Raw genomic sequence first — 7946 nt, forward strand, 5'->3', positions numbered from 1 at the left:
TGTTTATATTTGGTTTTATGCTTTTAATTAGTGTTTGTGCCAAGTAGAACCTTTGGGAAGACTTGGGAAAAGTCTTTGCGATCTTGCTGTAAAAAACAGAAACTTTAGCGCTCACGAGATTTGCTGCCATTTTTTACTGGAGAGTGTAAATAAATTCCGCATGTCCAGAAATTTATTTTAGAATTTTCGGGATTACAGAAGTATTTGAAACCTACATATTACTAGTAGAACGCCCGTGCGTTGCTACGGGCTACGATCCATACAAATAAATCACACAAATGGTCATATCCAAGGTTAAATCTGATTTCTCCCTCATACGTCCGAACATGTTAGGACATAAAGCGAGCTCCCCAAAATTTAACCGTATGGATACTCCGGATGCCCCCAAATCCAACCCATATGTTATCCCAACATGCGGTCCCAACACGAAAACCCCACCCCACGATGCACACTTCCCTTTCCTGCCTTACCGCTCAATTTCCCATCTTAGCAGGACATTTCTCGCTGGGGCCTTCTCCTTTAAACCGGATAATGCTCACCTCATCTTTACCATGGCGTCCTCTCTCTTTCACACGATACTTATGGACCGCTTGCTCATGCAGTTTGCTGCAAAGAATCTCACATGAAATGTTATGCATATGTCACATTGGTTCACTATCCTATCTATGATGCCGTGAAAGTAGTTTAGAAACTCTCCTAGCACTCCAAATACCGGCAACAAAATCTCCAAATATATAGCATCCGCAGCTACCATGAAATAGGACACTAAACAACATTTGCAGCAAGCAATCAATTTATGCACCAAGCACACTGAGCAGAAGCAACAAGCTATCAAGATTTCTTCTACTCACAGAACTGACAAATGTGACTAACTCTGTAAGAAGCTTTGCCTTCAGAACCTAAAAATGGTATAGTCTCATCACTACTTCAGCTGCTCTCTGATCTCAATAGAAAACATGGAGATTATCTAAAAAACATAGTACACTTTGGCCGCACTTAAATAAGCTTGCTAAAAAGAAACTTAGGTGACGTAAGAAAATATAAGTAACTTCCACTTGACAGTCGCATCATTTGACATATAGATTTTCAGTTAGCATGGCAACTGAAGTGAGTCTATTGATTAAATTACATAGTTCATTGTTAAGTGGTAAACACAGATTTAGAAGAGTTGAAAATGCTCATCTGTCAAATATGCTACTGTATACTTATCTGAGCTGCCAATGATCATCATCATCTGTCAAATATACTACTGTATACTTATGTGAGCTGCCAATGCTCATCTCAAGAAAGGATTGTATACCCAAAAGACCAGACCTTATACGGGAGTTATTCTATGAAACAATTTCAAAACGGATCACCCTGTATCCACTGCTAGTAGTGTCTATAAAAGAGCTCTTTTTCCCTACATCGACGAGTTAATACTTTGATCTCTACCAACTGGAAGCACAAATAACTATATTTAAAAACAGGGACATCTGCTATCTTCATGAGTAAATAAACAGTAAAAAAGCAGAGGACCAAACCCAAATATTTTCATGAATGTTACGGATCATTTTTGTTAATGTGTAAGTACATCAAACATGTTCCAACAAGCAGGAAAATTGTAGAAACATACAAATGATGGGCAGTTCCTAATTCCTACTCCCTCCATTCCGAATTACTTGTCTTAGATTTGTCTAGATACTGAGTTTAGATACATCCGTATCTAGACAAATCTAAGACAAGTAATTTGGAACGGAGGGAGTAGCTATCATGGAATCACTGCATGATGCATTGCACTGAGCACCTTCTGTGTGATATGGAGATGGGCAGAGGCAAAGATCAAGGAATTAAAATTCGAAAAGAATAAACAAGCTGTCAGTAAGCCAATAGAAATCAACAAAAAAAGTTTACTTCAGTAAGCCGATGGGGATCGACGCATTTGAAGACATAACTACCACAACAAAGATTTCATCGTTGTAATAATAACCTTAGTGCTGAATTATACTCCTTAAAATATGTCTCGGGCATTTTCTTCAAGTACCTTGTAGGCAACAACAATGACAATGATTCTAGGGAATGAAATTCTCTCGCAAACAACCTGACTTGTATATACTGATCGTAAATTCACCTAGCTGTATGAAAATCAAAACCAATCGTTACATAGGTTATCCAAAAAATTGATAAACAGACTTTAAGAGCAAAAGTGTTTTAACCTGAACTTTCAAGAAATCATCAAAGCAGAAGTGGCTTCCCTCCCATCAATAAACTTCCAGGTGAACAGGAGAAGCATGACCATGGAGAATCATAACTGAATACCTGAATAGAGTCATAATTGTCCTGGCAATAGCACATCTCTTTGTCGCTCCTATATTCTTCAATCACATCAGAATACTAAAATTGACCATACAACGTTTTCAAGAGAACAAAAATGATCGATCAAACAATTGGTTTAATTCAAAAGTTCGTGTCCTTCATTCTCATAATCATCAGTCTTCTTAACCAACTTCTTCTTGCAATACAACATCTTTCTCCCAGCCCTCACCCCCATCCATCTTCATTCATAACACCATTTTTAACCCTATTTTCAAAATCAATCAAGTGAATATTTGAGAGCAGTAATTTGATCTCCCTCCTTATTGATTAGTAGACAGAATATAACATTCAATCTTTCCATGTGCAGTTGCTGGCAACCTCTGTCATTTAGTGAAGAGGTGGTAGCTGTGGTGTCAGCAAAAAAATAAAAATAAAAATGCATTGATGTATTGCAAGTTTCTGGAGACCAATATAATAGCTTTGAAGATTTCCTACACCAATCCCGGCCTCATGGCATTCCAGACGGCCTATGTAGATGAAGCAAGTGCAACCATATCTTGTAAAAGAAAGATATATCAGCTTTGCAAAGGTACTCCTGAAAATATCTCAATTAAAAATACACATCTCTCTATGGTTCCACCTTCATCATAATGTTACCGTCCTCAAGAATTTAAAGAGAAAGAAAGGTTTCCACTTATACTCCTCTTTTTATGTGTTGTGTTGTTCTGGTAGTCCACTGCAAATGGAATATATTCTGTGCTTCGACATATTTCCTGGTAATATGGAAGAAAGAAATATATTACAAATATCATCCATATGTCAGTCAAAGGCTGAACAATTACTATTATGAAATACAACAATATTAGACGTGATGGAAGATGGTTTCAAAGTCCCAAAAATAAGACCGCAATAAGGACCTAGAGTGTATCGCCTGATGGATGTGAAGGGCAGCATGACTCGACGATCATCGTCCAGTTAAGAATGGTAGGATCGTCTTTGTAGGCCTCATTTGTGATTGTGTTTACTCTTGAAAAAACAAGCTAAGAAAAGGAAACATATGCACAATATTGAAAGTCTGGTATAACAGGAAAACACGACTACATAATTCAGAGCTGGTAAACTACAGTAACTGTTTGCTGGTAGCATTTCATATAGCTATGCATATGATGATATCCATTAGTCACCAAGCATGACGGATAACAGGAATCCATTTCCGATGGCCATTTAAGCTAGAAATTTACCTGAACAAAAGCTTTGTAGTAGCTTCCGAAAAAAAGCTTTGTAGTAGCTTCCTAAAAAAAGCTTTTGTAGTAGCTCTGAAGTGTTGCATCAGATATGAAGTCATCATGAGAAGCAAGATCTACACCAGCCTCCTTGCCCCATCTTACATATTGTCCCTTCCCTCCATAATCTTCCCAGTTATTGCATAGTGACAGTATTAACCATGTAATCTAGTGCATGGCAAAATGAGATGAAAAAAATCGGACACCATAACCTGAAGAAACTACTGTTGTGCAGAGATCGGCCTTTTATACGGAGACATGCCCCAGACATGCAAATTTCTTCATGAAATACATGATGAGCATCCAGTTTCATTTGTTTCCATTTCCTGTTACATTTTTGGCTAGTGGATCAGTCTGGCATGTGAATGAGATGGCAATTTCATAAAATAAACATGGTATCAAATGTAAGATCCAGAATTTTATGATGATCTAACAAGAAAAGCGCTACTTATGAATGCATTTCGTGAAGCAGGTAACCATTTCACAGAATGCTCACCTGGAACACATCCTCGTCATAGAATGGCACGGTCTACAGCACGTGAAAGAACCGCCCACAGGCGGCCGGCGGCTGTCTCGTCACACCTGGTCACTGTCTGCACCGCACTCGTGTCCCCCGCTCGCAGGAGCGCCGTTAACTGCGGCCATCTTCCACCACGCAGGAGGAGAGGAAGGCATGGGCCTCTCCCGCTGGAGGAGAGGAAGGCAGACGACGCAGAAGATGGTGTCGTCCTGGCACCCGTATCCCTGGACAGAGAAGAGAGCGACATGAGAAATTGAGAACAAACACGAATAACCCAATAACCAACTGTCTGTTTTTTATCCAACAAAAAAATGACCTTAAATTAGCCTTATTTCATAAAACACATTCAGAAAGGCTCACCATGTATCCACTGCTGGCAGTGTCTATAAAAGAGCTCTTTTTCCTTGCATCAGTGAGTTAATTTTTTGATCTCTACCAACTGGATATTTTTTTTGTACAAACACATGTAACTATATTTAAAAACATGAACATCTGCTATCTTCATCAATAAATAAACAGTAAAAAAGCAGAGGACCAAACCCAAATAATTCGGCATGAATGTTACTGATCAGTTTTGTTAATGCGTAAGTACATCAAACATGTTAATATGTAAGTACATCAAACATGTTCGAACAAGCAGGAGGTGATGCTTTATGACATGTGTGCTTGGAACACAACAATCGGATGAATTGGAAGAAAAAAGATGAAGTGAGTTTAGAGATCAATATGGCGATAGAAAAGTAGATGGCTAAGAAGAATAGAGGAAATGAGAGGAGTAATTAGAAAGGGAGAAAAAGGTCAGAAAAAGATCGCCTGGTCATTCATGTTAGTTTCCTCTCCAAACTTAATGCATTCGCCAAACCTTAAACAAGAGAAGGACGGGGCGCGTGCCTGCAACCCATCATCTCCTCGGCTCATGATTAAAGGAAATATTCCAGATATTAAAGTACCAAAAAATATGAGCAGTGTCGCGATCAATCCAGTAAATACTATAGGGCTTCACTAATTTCAGAATATTGGCCTGAGATAACATATTTTGACTTTCCTTTTCCCATATTAACATATCGTTGCTGACAGATAATATACTTTTCATCAAAGATAATGCAAGAGGAATTTAATAAACAACATAATCACGATCTTTAATTTTTTGTTAATTATTTGAAGTAAAAACAGGATGCTATTCACCTGAATATGTAAAAACATCAGAGTAAATATATCTATTTTTTGCCCAATTAATTTGAATATCGACATACAAAACCAGCATGTTTATGGAACCTTGTAATGGGAGTGGTTTGCCAAGGCTCGAATTCATAAAGAATGAATCTTTGAGATATTGGTTTCAGGATGATACTGAATAGTATTGTATTTGGGTACAAACTGTTTGCTTGAAGGAAAAATTGAACACCATTAATTGACCCTCTTATCATTTCACTAATTACCTACATATTCAAAAGAAGAAAACTTCAATACACACACATAGGCAGTATAGCAAGTCACACACCACTGATATGAAATGCCGCTGAAGAGTAATTCATGTAGCTTAGAGAATCATGCTATTTTTTTCCTGATTAAAGAGACCAACTGTGTTCACCAATTTAGCAAACATACACCTAAAAAATTGACTTGCTAATTCCGGAAATGTTGATGCAACAACAATGCATCAAGTTGTGGAGTATAAATTATTTTTTTGTCTTTACAAAAAATGGTATGACAAGCTCACGCAATCTAGAATGAGTGTTTTTAGCATGGAGGATTATATTGATACAATAGTCGCTAGTGTACCTTTAGAAATGAAAAATCCCGACAAAGATTGACTAACCTCTGGATTGTTGCTTCTTGTAAGAATGCATCAGGAACCTTCAAAATGTCCTGGATAAGGAAAACATGAACCCTCCAGCGTTTCTCGGTAAAATGAAATGAAAAGGTCTTCTGTAGATGCTACAACAAAATGCTATCAAATGATCTCCACTCAGAACTACTTGAAGTATTTTCATCTCCTTTTTTTTGAAGATTCTTATGAATGTTGAGATCAATCTGCATACTAAAGGGCCAAATAATAACAAAAGCTAGTAAAACAATCTCATAAATATTTGTGAACTTGAGATACCCTGCACGTAGCTAGCAACGTGTATATGCATACCGAAGTAATCTTATTGCTTCCTAGGGATGGACCAAGTAACAAAAGCTAGCAACGTATGTGAGTCACTGGCGCGTGGATGAACAGAAGCAACAACTTGTACACCCGTCTGTGCAGCCTGTGCAAAGGAACGTCAGCTTCGACGGCTTGTACGTCCGGGCTGCTGACAACAGAGGACCGATGATAGCTGCGTCCCCAGCAACAGGAGGAAGGGTGTGGTGCTGGTATGTATGTCCAGGGCCATCCGGATGAATGGCGGCGGCAAACTGAGACATGATGTTGCTGGAAGAGGGAAAGCCCGCAGTAGATGGACGTGCATAGATAGGAGGCCGTTCTCTCCAATTCACCACTACCACAAGCACGACGCCACGGCCATGAGCGGCACCGCGCCTACCTCCCCTCCTGGCTACAACATACAAGGATAGCAACACGGCGATCTGTCAGTATGGAGGAAACGGCCAGCAGTGGTGCTGGTGCTTGTACGTCCAGCACGCGACAGAGAACGTCTCGGAGCCCTCGCCCCAGAGCGTCCCCGACGACCGCAGCACCGTCCCCTGGTGCTCCTCCTCCATCTTCCTATCCTTTCCCAGAGACATGGAACGGGCCAGGCCCTGCAGCATCGACGAGATCTGCCGCATTCTCGCAAGCCAACATCAGGAGCCCGCTCGATCGGCTGATTCTACAGAGAAGCTTCTTCCTCCCCTCTTCCATGGCTGGCAGAAGGGACGCGATGAGAGGAACGGGAGGCAACGCCTCATCCAGATCCAGATCGGGCAGGGGTGAGTGTAGGGGAGGGGGAGAGGCAGGCGGAGGGAGGGGCAACAGCGGAGCAGGGCGGCGGGGGGCTCCGGCGGGCGGCGAACCCTAGAGCAGGGACGAGGCAGGCGGAGGGAGGGGCAACAGCGGAGCAGGGCGGCGGGGTACGGCGGCGGGCGGCGAACCATAGGAGAGGCGAGACCGAGGGAGAGGGAGGAGTTGGATCGAGCGGCGATGCGGGGGGGGGAAAAACCAACAGGAGCACCGGACAAAAAAAAATCTACCAAGGTTAACCTACGAAAAAAAAACCGGACGAAAATGATGGGACGAAAATTGACCGGCGGAGACTACCAACTGCTCCATTAGGAGTAGAGACTACAGACTGTTCTGTTTTTGACAGATTTTGTTTTCGTGTGTTGTTTGCTTATTTTGATGAATCTATGGCTAGTATCGGAGGTTATGAAACATAGAGAAGTTGGAATACAGTAACACCAATATAAATAAAGAATGAGTTCATTACAGTACCTTAAGTGGTGGTTGTTTTACTAACGTAGCTCATGAGATTTTCTGTTTAAGTTTTGTGTTGTGAAGTTTTCAAGTTTTGGGTAAGGATTTGATGGATTATGGAACAAGGAGTGGAAAGAGCCTAAGCTTGGGGATGCCCATGGCACACCAACTTAAAATTCAAGGACAACCAAAAGCCTAAGCTCGGGGATGCCCCGGAAGGCATTCCCTCTTTCGTCTTATTCTATCGGTAACTTTACTTGAGACTATATTTTTATTCACCACATGATATGTGTTTTGCTTGGAGTGTCTTGTATGATTTGAGTCTCTGCTTTTTAGTTTGCCACAATCATCCTTGCTATACACACCTTTTGGGAGAGACACGCATGAATGAAAATTTATTAGAATACTCTATGTGCTTCACTTATATCTTTTGAGCTAGATAATTTTG

The 7946-nt window shown here is 40.7% G+C and overlaps 1 long non-coding RNA gene across 5 annotated transcripts; it reads right to left on the minus strand.

Moving 5' to 3' along the window:
• Window positions 1-1530: 1530 nt before the first annotated feature.
• LOC119317705 lies at window positions 1531-7226 on the minus strand. Of its 5 annotated transcripts, none has more exons than XR_005153717.1 (6): window positions 5918-7226; window positions 4075-4322; window positions 3537-3904; window positions 2936-3068; window positions 2196-2851; window positions 1531-2114 (listed from the first exon to the last, which is right to left on the minus strand). It is a non-coding gene; the product is annotated as an uncharacterized LOC119317705 (long non-coding RNA). The 5 variants fall into 5 exon arrangements; XR_005153716.1 differs by adding an exon at window positions 4459-5537 and having other exon boundaries at window positions 2196-3068; XR_005153714.1 differs by having other exon boundaries at window positions 1773-1789; window positions 1894-2114; window positions 2196-3068.
• Window positions 7227-7946: the final 720 nt, after the last annotated feature.

The sequence above is a fragment of the Triticum dicoccoides genome, chromosome 6A, assembly GCF_002162155.2.
Source record: "Triticum dicoccoides isolate Atlit2015 ecotype Zavitan chromosome 6A, WEW_v2.0, whole genome shotgun sequence".
In the NCBI taxonomy this organism is placed as follows: domain Eukaryota; kingdom Viridiplantae; phylum Streptophyta; class Magnoliopsida; order Poales; family Poaceae; genus Triticum; species Triticum dicoccoides.